Here is a 12,073-nt window from a genome sequence, read left to right as displayed (position 1 = left end):
ATCTCGGCTTTAAAGTTGATAAACTAAACTCATGTAGGTGTGGGGCGGCGGTTGACGCCGGCCCCGACCGCGCGCTGAATTACAACTAATAGAGGTAAATTAAGTCCATTAACGAACGTGCTTGTTTCATAATTGTCAAACTATTAAACGTAATTAAAGAACCCGCACGCCGCATAAAATTAAACACGCCAACAGATATTGCCGCCGCCCGTAGCCGCCCGCACCGATGTGCACTTTGTTGCAACGCGAGAATTGGGCACTAAAACGCGATGACGAGACACAATTCCACCGCGAGTTTAATTTACCTCAAACGTATCAACAAGTTAACTAGTAATTGTGCGCTACTACGCATGCGCATTAAAACTTTCCTCACAAAATTCATAATGTAATTATTTACACTGACAAAATATTTTCAACTAATTACTCACACCTGGTTAAGTATAAAAAGTGCGTGACAGCGTTTAATTAGTCAAACAAATTCCAGATTTCCACTAAATTAAAATTATAAAAAGCCAGCGTCGCGTGACATTTTAATTCAAACAAAGCAAAAACCTCCGCGCCGCAGCTAGGAATATTTTTATTGTGTGATTTTCGGGCGTGGGCGCAACTTTCGTAATTAATTTTAATTTTCAGCCTCGCGAGTCATTAAAGTCATTAAAACGTTGACCGTCTTTGCTGGATGCTCGGCAGGACAACGCTGAAAATACACGATTTACAATCTTTTGTTTGTGTGCGAGCTTTGTGCCTCTTATTCTTTTCTCCACTGCACCACCTGGTTAATTAGCGTCTCTGCGTCTCCGTGCGCTGAGAATATTTTCAATTTCAACCACGCAGGTGAAGAAAAAAAAAACACGTGACCTACTTAGCGAGTACAATGATGTACACAAGTAAAAATGAGTGTCTGCCAAGTATTACACACCCTTAGTTGCACCCTTACAGCTTACATTTATAGATTAATCAAAAAATACCTTTTTAAAATCATTTTTATACTTGGAAAGTGCTCAAATTTAATGAAATGAGAAAAAAGTAAAATTTACGAAAAAAAATCATTTTTAAAAATTAATTACGGGTAATATTTAATACATAATATTTTTCTATTTATGGTACTTGATAGAGTATCTAAAAGACTATATTTTAAAATTTATTTGGTTGCAATATCTTGTTCCATTCCCACGCAATCCTTAAAAATGTAAAAATGTCAATACTTATCCCAAAATTTTCTTATGAAGTTTGTTTCCTTATAACTAGGCAACCACTCAACCAAAACCTACAAAAATCTACACACAGTTGCATAATTTAATCCCTCATGTCCCCACTACTAACCAACCCATTTCATAAAATAATTTAAATTTTATCATTAAAAATGTTTAAAATAATTTTTATCCTTGAGCGGAATCCAAATTGAATGAAAATGTTTGCGCTATTCATTCGCGATTCATTGCATTAATTAAATGATATATGAAAATATCGAACGTTTAGTGGGCCGTGTCGAGGTTGTAGTAATGGAACTCATTAAATACATTTCCAGTCGGCGCGTTTTGAATAAAATTATTCAATTATATTCAGTCGCACAAGTATAATCGCGGATTGCATCCTGCAACCTCGATGGTTGTATCACCCAAAGGCTTTGCGCTGCGTGCGATCCGATGAATTTGCAAATAAACCGATTAAATGGTAAATGTTTTGTTAATTAGTACTACACGAGCGGCATAATAAAGCGCCGGATTAATTCATTCACTCAACTAGCCCTAATTGCATCTTTCACTTGATTTACTGTTATAATTTTTTATATAATTATCAATAACTTGGAAACCATTAAATATAAATTGATAAAATTTTAGGAGTAGATTTTCAAATATAGTATAATTAGGTGTACAAAATTTGGTAGAACTATTTTGAAGGGTTGTTAAGTTATAAGGGTGCAAATTTGTACTAAATTTTAAAAAATATTAAAAGTAAATATATTACAGAAATATTAATAACTTAAGAAATAATTGATATTACAGCTTGAAATTAAGCATCAATAATCTTAATTAGTCTTTCCTTCACCCCAATAAATTTCCAACCCCTACCCTAAATACACCCCAAATTATACGTGCGTAAACTTGACCTACAAAATACTTTCCAATTACTTCTTTCTCTTGATTTTCTGTTACACATTTTTTATAAAATTAACAACAACTCAAAAAGTATTAAACAAAACTCCACAAAATTTTACACCAATAATCCAAATGAACCCTTCCTTAACCCATATAAATTTCCAACCCCTAACATTAATACACCCCGAGTTAAACGAGCGTAAACTTGACCTACTAAAGACTTTCCAATTTTCCTCTCGTCGTATTCTGAAAAACTCCGCAAATCTCAAAACAATATTCTTCTTCCCTCTATCCTTCACCCCGTGTTGATGAGGGTGAAAAATAGCAAATGTGCGTGATGAGCGCGTATGAAAATGACGTTCGCCGATGCGATGCGGTGGTGGCGGCATTGAGGTGAAGTCGAGCATATCAACAAGCGACACTGGCGCAGACTTGCGCGCCGCAAGGGGTGGCGGCCGCCCCTTTGTTTCCGTTTGGGGTAATGAACGCTCTAGACGCATACATAATAAATCACAACAACGCCAGCGCGCACGTCTTCGCGCGTTTCGACGCTTAAACGTTTCCTCTGCACAGCAATCGCGAGATTCGCAAGACTTGGACTTTAAACTCGCATTACGTGATTTTCGTTAGGGGTAGAAACGTCAAATTTTGCACAAGGGTAGATAAATATACTGAGTATATTACACACTTATTATTTTTTAAAATAAATATTGAATAAAGGGTTGAAATTTGAATTTTACGAAAAATGTTTATACTATAAAAACTTTTATCATTTTTAATAATTAATTACGATCAATATTGATTACTAAATATTATTTTCTTTTTGGCATTTCATGGAGAATCTAAAGGACTATAATTTAAAATTTATTTGATGACAATATCTATTATGATTACGCCACAATCCATAAAAATGTAAACTAACTCAAAATTTATACTAAAATTTTATGATAAAGTTTGTCACCTGATAACTAGGCAACCACTCACACAATAGCTATGAAATTTTGCACACGGTTGCATAATATTATCCTTCATACCCCCACCATAAATCAACCCATTTCATACAATAGTTTAGTTTTTATCACCGTATTTGCAGGACGTTGTAAATTTTACATCTAAAATGTTTAACTAAAAGCTACTTGTAACGATTCAATGAATTCTACCTCCGCGCCCGCCCCCACTGCCCTCATAACTCTTGATAACCCGCCTCTTTACTTTACGATCGTCATATATTCTGCCTCATTGTTCCACATGATTCCCGGACGCAGTAATATTCAATTTTCAATTTGACTCACACGTTTCCCATCGAATCACGGGTGGCCTAAGGGGGCGGCGGCGGCAGCGGCGATATATGTCTTCTTGCTATGCGCTCGCGCAAAATGAATAGATGTTCGCGATGTATGCACGCGCAGTGATGTGAAAAGATACCGGCTGCTAGTTTCGGAATTTGAGCGTGCGTCAGCTCTCCGAGGGGCGGCAACCGGGCGATCGTGGTTCTTTTAGTTCTTCGTTTTCCGTTCGGTTTGATCGATTCGTATAATTCTCGTTCGATGAACGGCGAACGTATAAAGTTATAAACGTGCACGAATCCTTTCTCGGGGCGGCGGCGGCGGCGGCGTGCGAGAATGTATGATGAATTCGCTTGATCCCTGGCTATATCTCGACGCCGCGCGTCCGCATTTCGATTCATATTTATTGATGATCTTTTTTTACTGCCGCCTCCCGAAGTTTTCATCATTTTTATTGACGTTTGTGCTCAACTGACAAATCCTAGCAATCAGAATAAATCAATTAAACAAAAACCCGACTATTTTTTTTATAACAACTAAAAATTAATTTTTAACTCATGTAAAGTGTTTTTTTAATTTTTTCTGAATCTCTGCTGAAAATAGCTTTGCCCCTCACGCCGCCCCCTGACACCAGACACGGGCCGCGACCGCACTCGACCCATTTCATTTCGGACGTAATAAAATCTGTATGTCATATACAGTGTGTCCACAAAATCACCTAATACACATACAACTATAATGCAACACCCTGTATAAATAAAACTATATAGAGTTTGACGTGGGTCTGAACGTGCAACTCGAGATGATGTGAGGCAAAAACAAAAACACAACGGAAATAATGCACTCACCCGGAGGCGGCAAAAACGAAGTTGCCTCCTCCGTCGGTGCCACCGCCGCCTGCGGGCCTCAAACGGCGAAAACTGAAAAATAAACATTTGCGCCCCCGAACAAATAAAACGCAATAAAAGTACGGATAAAAATTTTCCTTGCCGCGCGCCACACTGTTGCTCGGAGGCGGCAGCGCGCGCGTGTAAACATAGAAAAAGTTAAAACGCGGTGGCAAACAAAACATTTTGTTAAATTGTTATTTAAAAAAAAAAACGGTTAATTTTTCACCGCTTGTGAATTTTTTCGGTACGTGTGGTTCGTGGGGCGGCGCAGTTTTTTGAAAAGACCGCACATTGCGGCGCGATGGTGGTCCGCATTACTTCCGCTTTTATGATTACGCATTAAAAATTCTATACGCTCGCGTGTGTTTCCGTGAGGGGGGCGGGTGTGAGGTGTGAGGTGAGGGGCGGCAGCTGGATGCACACACGCGCCGTGAATGTTTGCTCGGCGTTACTTACAACTGTTTGCGTAACTACCGCGAGTCGCCGAAGCGAAAGCACCCTTTGACTACCGCATCGGGTTGCGGGGGTGGCAAAAGTTTTTTTTGTGTTTTGTTTTGTTTTTGTTGTTATTTAACTGCCCTCGGAGTCATGCGAGCGCAAGCGATTCAGACTTTATTGAAATTGTTTTATTTATGTGAAGCGGGCGCGTGAATAGCGGTGAAGTTAGGTTATGTTTATTAAACATACAGAGTGTCACAAAAAAATTAAAATAAATAAATTTTAAAAAATATTTAAATAAAAATAAATTTATTTACTGTTCACTTTACACTTTTAAATATTTCGGGTTTAAATTTTGCCGCCTCCGGTAAAAACCGCCATTTTGATTCGTTTTTTTATGCAAACTACTTCATTGCGTCGATTTGAATGTACAAGCAGTCGCACATAACTTAGTTTAACATGTATGCACAGCGCGATGGAGGCGGTTGAATAAAGGGGTAGTGGTGTGAGGGGGCGGCAAGCACAAAGCGTTTTGTCGGTGCGCCATGCGCCGTGCACCGTTTCGGCATGTCGGCATTCGTTTTCGGCAATTCACTTATACCGCACGGGGGGCGGCAAGCAGCGCAGGCGGCGGCTGCGACGGGTTAGCATAACGCAATATTGCATAATATAACGAGGCACTGGCGAAAAGCCGAGCGCGAGATAAAATCGTCACTCAGTCAGTCATTTCGTCAAAATCTACAAAGCATTAACATACAGTGTGTCCACAAACGCATAAACTCCCCATCACATACCTAAACAAATAAATATTAATAATTTTATATAAAATATTTATTTTTAATTATTTTAATAAAATATTTTAAATTTTTGAACACACTGTATATGTATTCATTTCGGCAATGGTAGCAAACTGTTTAAATTCAAAATTACCATGAATTCAAACATTTCCCGAATGCAAGGTGGAGAAAGTAGAGAAGGAGGCGGCATGTCGCCGCCGCCGCCACCGCCACAACCTCACCGCCTCAACCCTAGCACTAGGAAATGTACACACAAGAATTCTACGGCTTCATGTTTGCAGTTATGAAGTTCTATTCAAAATTCCCTCCCTCAGCACATATGTGCCGCCGCCCCCAGGACCTACCAACTAAAAGTTAACCTTCTGGCACAATTTTCACTCTTCTCGTTACAGAAAACAAAATTTCCATAAAAAAAGATAAAACTAAAGTTTTTACCACAACACTACTCGTGGTGTTGAATCAGGGGCGGGTGAAAGCGGCGGCAGCTCAAGTACACCTCAGAGAACGCAGATAACGAGCCGGTTCGAGATTAATAAATCATTTTAATAGTTTGCGTAGTTTCTGTATATTTTTACATGGGAGTTGCATTAGTCTTCAGGGGACAACGGAACATTCCGGAAGCGGAAGTGGAAAGTAGTAGGGTGGAAAACAACAAATTGCTCACTTTACGTCCGTCGCAAGAATGAAGAAAAAACGTTCTCTTCGACTCCTAGAGTATTATTAAGAATTATTAACCCGGAAGTCGCAAAAACCGGAAAAAATACTTTTTTCAAAGGTTAAAAGCCGGTAATTTTTTTTTGGAATACGCAATTGTCACGGAACATCCTTTAAAATCCGGTTTTCCGGTTTTCCGGTGGCGGAAACAAGCCTTCCATCGACCGGACGTGTTAAGTGGCTCAGGTGACAAATGAGTCCGGCCAATTTAAAGCAGATTGAAATGCCCGCGCGCCGCACGATGAGCGATCGGAAGAGTCCTGCTCCTGCAGGACTCGCCTGTTTGCGGTTGCGCTATCCCAGCCTGCAACTGCTTGATTGAGTGCTACATCTATTGGGAAACTAGTTTTTCAGCCGATACGGATTAAACATGTTACAACATCCTCTTGTTTCAGGAAATATCCGCACCTAACCGGAAGTTAAAACTTTCCAACATTGAAATTTGCGATCAAAAAAAACTTTGACTGTATCCTTCGCTCGTCCTTTTCGTCCTGTCGTGCATTAGTGCCTTTTAGGCCGCCCCAACGTTATGTGTACACATTTTCTCGAGCGGACGACGGCGGCACGTCGCACGGAAACCTCTTTAAACATGCATATTTAAAAGCGTCGCTCCTCGCCAAGGATAATACTCCGACGCGCGCGATAAGGACCTTCCAGCGTCCGAAAAAGAACGCAACCCTTAAGAAAATTTACCGTGAATATAAAAGGAAATAAAGTTTTAAATTGCGCGCCGTCGTGTTGCATTGGAATTGTCGCCGTTGGGGAAAAAAGCGTAATTTCCGTTTGCCCTCGAGTAAATTTTAAATATTTAATTATAATTTAGTTTTATTATTTTCTGGAGGCAAAAAATAAAGTCTATTGAATATTGCCGCCCCCGTTGACTTTTAGTCCTGCCATTCGTGAAACTCAGAGACGTATAATAAATCCATCTAATGCGGACAGATTAGATTTATTCATTTTTCGTCGATTTAGTTCGGGCGGCTGTGTGGTAGCGGCGGCGGCGGCGGCGGACGAAAAGTCCTGCCTCCCGCAGGACGTTCTCTTTTTTCACGCTCCGCCGCACTAGAGGTGAATCGGAGTCGGCGAGTCGGCACAAAGTCGAAAGTCACGTCAAACTCGCCGGAATCCTTGGATTTCCTCGGATATCCTGCAGGAATACCACCCTCGATCGGGAACACCAGAGTTTACGTGAAGTGAGTTAGTGATACGTGCTCGGCGTGGTAATTTCCCAACATTAACTCTTTATATTTATTTTTATTCATCATCTTTCTGATTACCCTGTATCTCCTGCTAAATACACTTGAAATAAAGCGTAAATAAATTGTAGATGTCTAATTAACGTTGAAGCAATCGAAAAGCCGATCGAAGGGTAGCATCTGTTTGCGTTGCCGCTCACGCGGATCGTGATCAACAGACAAAAGTGGAAAAACTTTGCAATTGGATACCGAGATACCGAAAACACGAGCGACGCTTCGTCCTCCACGCGAAAAAAATCGGCGCACTGTGGGGGCGGTTTGGAAAAACTTTCCGCCGCTCACTTTTCGCAACTAGCTTAGTTTCAATGGGCATTGTGAGCAACTCCCGCTATCACGATTGAAAAGAATTTCTCGTTGGGGTTTATATAAGAATACCCTCCGCGTATACAGCGTGTTTAATAAAACATAAAACATTTTGGCGTACATTCGCCGTATAAATAATAAAACAGTGAGTATTATTCTTGAGGGGTGCTTTTCATCATGAAGCGGAATTTGGGTCAAGTCGCGTCTTGTCGCGCGTCTAGTTACTCGAGTAACTGGCACGGCAATCGCAGAAATACTGAGTTAAGGGATGAAAAAAAAAACCGGGAGAGAAAAAAATGGTATAAACGCAAACGCGTAAAAAGATAAGTAAGAAGGCGAGAAATAAATTAAGGTGAGCCGCCAACCGACCATCGGACGAGACCACACCATCACTGCACATTTCTCCTGGGGGGCGGCGGATATAAAACGTAAAAAAACATGATACGTCTTCGTGGGTTCATAAAAAGAATTAATAAATTAAAACCTTTTTCTTGTCTCTTGAAAAAATAACATTTGACAAAAAACGTTTTATTCCTCTTCAAGAAATGAAAATATATTAAGAATTAAATTATTTGTTTGAAAGATAAAAAAACTCAATTGTTTTGCAAAAGCTTGACAAGAAAAGGAAAACTTTTAGGACTTTGCGCGGACTAAACAAGACTAAATACCTTAAGGATTTACTTAATTAAAATCAAACAATGGAAAACAAAAGACAAACGAATTTATGTATTTTTTTTGTATACCGAGTGATATAATTAAAATATAATTTATAAAGCGCAATAAAAACCAATATGCGCCGGATCCAAATCGGATTTTGTTACGTAAAAAGAGAATAAAATCGAATTGTGTCTGATAGTCGGATATTCGTTGTTAAAACGCGTAAAACCCACAACAAAAATAGCACGAAATGCAATATTTAGTAAAGTTATCCCGAACGGTCATCAGGTTTTATGCGATTTTTCCATTAGCGTGGAATGCAACCAAATATACACATGCACAAATAAAACACTCTGCAACCAATCGCACATTCTCGTGTTAACGATGCATATTCCACTCAATAAACATCCATCGCGCTATATTACAACTTTTTCCGGTTTTCCGGTTTCGCGATACTTAAAATTAATTCTTTTTACGTCTTAAAGTTACTGCACAATGGTGAATTGAAAGTTTTAAGTGCGTCCCTGTGATAGTTTCCGGTTTCCGCGCAAAAACGGAAGTTAATGTCGGCGCGCATAAGTTTCGCGCGAGAATAAATAAAACGTTTTGTTCGCAAAGTTTTCACACCCCGCTCATGCCGCCGCCGCCCCCACAACCGCTCGTGTTAGCAAATCTGTTACGTTACAACATCACAATCTTTTACATATCGAGCGATGCGAGCAAGTCGAGCAAACAAAAGTTTTTTAAGTTTCCGACGCCAGAAACTTGGAGTTTTATCGTTCGACGCGCATGAATGTAAATCTGGTTGCATATGTTACACAAATGAATAGCTCATGTTTTTAAAACACACCTCACAAAATAATAACACAAACTTTTCCCTAAAAACTTTAAACATATTGTATGTGTACGTTGTTAAAATGATTAAAAGCTATTGTTCGGTAGATGGCGCACACAAAACTTTAAAGTTTTTTATGTGTGGTGATTGTTATCATGAGGATTTTTGCAATTTGGTCGGCGCCAGTCAGAGACTGACGGCGGCAGTTGTTGAACTCATCGAGGCATGTACGCAGTAGATTACATTTAATTCCGCCGCCCCCCGATTTGAAGTTAGTTGCGACTTGCGAGTTGTGGAGGTCATGCCGGCGTACGTAATGCGTATTAGGGAGTGTGCTGCCCCCGACGGCGGCAAAACGTGTGGACGCGTGAAAAATTGTGCAGCGCGCTCGTAAACCTTTAAACCGCCGCCGAGTGGAATCACGTAATAGTATCGCACAATGGAATTCACTCGGGGGGCGGCAATGAAAAATATAAAATGCTCGAAATAAAGAAACTACAACCATACTTATACAATGTGAGTATTATATTTAATACGCCATCTGGTGTTTTATAGTTTTAGTTATGCAACTCAACTTACACACATAACATGTGCATTGGAAAAAATTCGTAATTTTCACGTCGCAAGGAATTTCCGCAGGGTTAATGCAGGACACGCACGCTTTTCATTTCGTATCTCTCGTCATTCCTTTATTTTCCGTGTCACTCATTGTCATTTTACGCCATTTTCTCATTTTCCCAGCAACAACGCAACTTATTAGTATTGTCGTCAAATTTATATCAAAATTTTTTCTATCCTGCGCACCAAAAACTCACTATATCATCCCTTATTGTACTCGTCTTACTTAACGGGATATAACACACAATGTTGTTGTTGTATTTTTTTGAAGGGTGGTTTTTAAAGGTGGTTCTCAAGAGGTGGAGGTGATGAACAACTGACACGTCCGATGACACGTAATAAACCGACATCGAAACAATGCGAGGACGTGAGAGGCTTTCCGTAGGGGATGATGCGTCGCAGGATGGATGATATCATAGCGACCTGTTGTCGGGGGCGGCGGCGGAGACGGGTCGGCGATAGCGCATTTATCGACTATCCTCGCCATACACTCACACGTAATAAGATAACGCGACATTGTTTACAATTTTTTTTATTCATTCCACCATTACCGCCCCCCAATGATCAAAAAAGAGTAATTATCGACAAAAATATCATTACGCAGCAATTAATCATTCGATATCGTGACATGTATTAATATCATACAGCGTGTTCACCAAAAAAAAAATTACATTCGTAGAGGCTGTGTTTTCGGATAAGACAATTGTGTCGCGAAATAAAAACGTGATTTATGGTTCGCATAATAGCATCTCGATGGTGTAAACACTTGATTTATAGACTTGCTCTCAAAAAAAGCACGAAAAGAAAAACATTTAAATTTTTATCGCATTTTTTCGAAAAAACGAAATAAAATTTCACAGTAGCGCCATCTAGCGTTGAATAGGTCATAAAACATAGTCATTAAATAAAAAATTATTCTCGGCAGGCATTCATGCGGAAAGATGTAAATCCAGGAATTTGGGTGTCGAGGGTGTGGAAATCAATCAGTTTTTATGATCGCGCACACACACAAAAGGGGTGGATACAACCCCCGCGCGTAGGGTAAACATGCGATTTGTGTGCACACGTCGCGCAAACAGCGGACGAGTTACGACGAACAAAAAAAAAAGAATGAAAGCGGACGCAAACATTATTATCCCTGTTTGCGGCGTTTGTGGTTATGTTTGTCTTATATTAACGCTCATTTTTTATCAGAATAAATATTTTGAACACGCTGTATAGTATAGCATAAAAATACAATTGCATTAGGAAAATCATTTCGGGAATTAAAATTGCATCGCCTGAGTTACGTAAAAATGGAAAAACGTGCGGATAGATTTCGAAAAATTGAAAGCCCGCACAAGTTTAACCCTTTAACCTTTGCACCCCCCAACCCACAACCCTCAACCCTCAACCCCTAAAGTTAAGCATTCCGAACAAAACGTAAAATTAAATTCTTCACTACCGACCACTATCCGAATAACTTCACAAAACTAACCTCAAATCCAATCTATCGCCATTTTAATTTCTTTTTGTTTTTAATTTTAAAATGACAGATTTATTCTCCAAAGATGTTAATCTCTTCTCAAAGGTGTTAAGTTACTTGAATTGCGTGCTGCGTGCTGTCGGATCGGTTTAGTTTTCGCTCGACGTGCTTGGGGGGCGGTTAAACGAGCAGGCGTAAATTATTCATCGACGCAAGTCGTATTTTCCCGCCTGGGGCGCGCAATAATTGAGCGTATTTTCTTTGCATCGACTCTCGTCGGTGTCGGCGTCGTCAACTTTGGTCCTGCAACACCCTCATCCCTTGGGTGCGCCGCCGCCGCCGCCACCCCACGGTAAAAAGGCTGTTCTGAATCGATGTTCCTTAAAGACCTATTAACTCCATTCAATTTGAATTTGAATTTTAGCGACACGAGAGTTTTGCTCTTTTGTACCCCCGAAAAGCAAGAAATGGCCGCCGCCGGAGGAATGAAAAGAAAACCTAAACCTTTAGAGGTTTAATTTACGCGTGCTCACAAAAAAAACTTTCAGGAATTTATCTTTCTTTCCTCCTGAAGGGCAATCAAGGTCGGTCAGAAATTCCGGCGGCCATTTTTATTTTTATACGAAAAGATTTATACCATCTCGGATCGTAAAACGTACGTGCGGGGTAGTTTTCTAAGAGGTTGTTGCTCAATCAAGCAAAAATTATTACGTTA

General features: G+C 39.9%; 1 long non-coding RNA gene across 1 annotated transcript in view; it reads right to left on the bottom strand.

Moving 5' to 3' along the window:
- The window catches only part of LOC135804198 (uncharacterized), a 74,502-nt gene that overhangs the window by 6,723 nt on the left and 55,706 nt on the right, over positions 1-12,073 (bottom strand). The gene's annotated exons all lie outside the window — the stretch shown is intronic.

The sequence above is a fragment of the Atheta coriaria genome, unplaced genomic scaffold, assembly GCF_025399875.1.
Source record: "Atheta coriaria isolate IRGN ID8LTWV9N9 unplaced genomic scaffold, Caltech_Dcor_3.1 hic_scaffold_3_pilon, whole genome shotgun sequence".
NCBI classification, from domain to species: Eukaryota; Metazoa; Arthropoda; class Insecta; order Coleoptera; family Staphylinidae; genus Dalotia; species Dalotia coriaria.
This window is presented reverse-complemented; position numbering and strand designations above follow the sequence as displayed.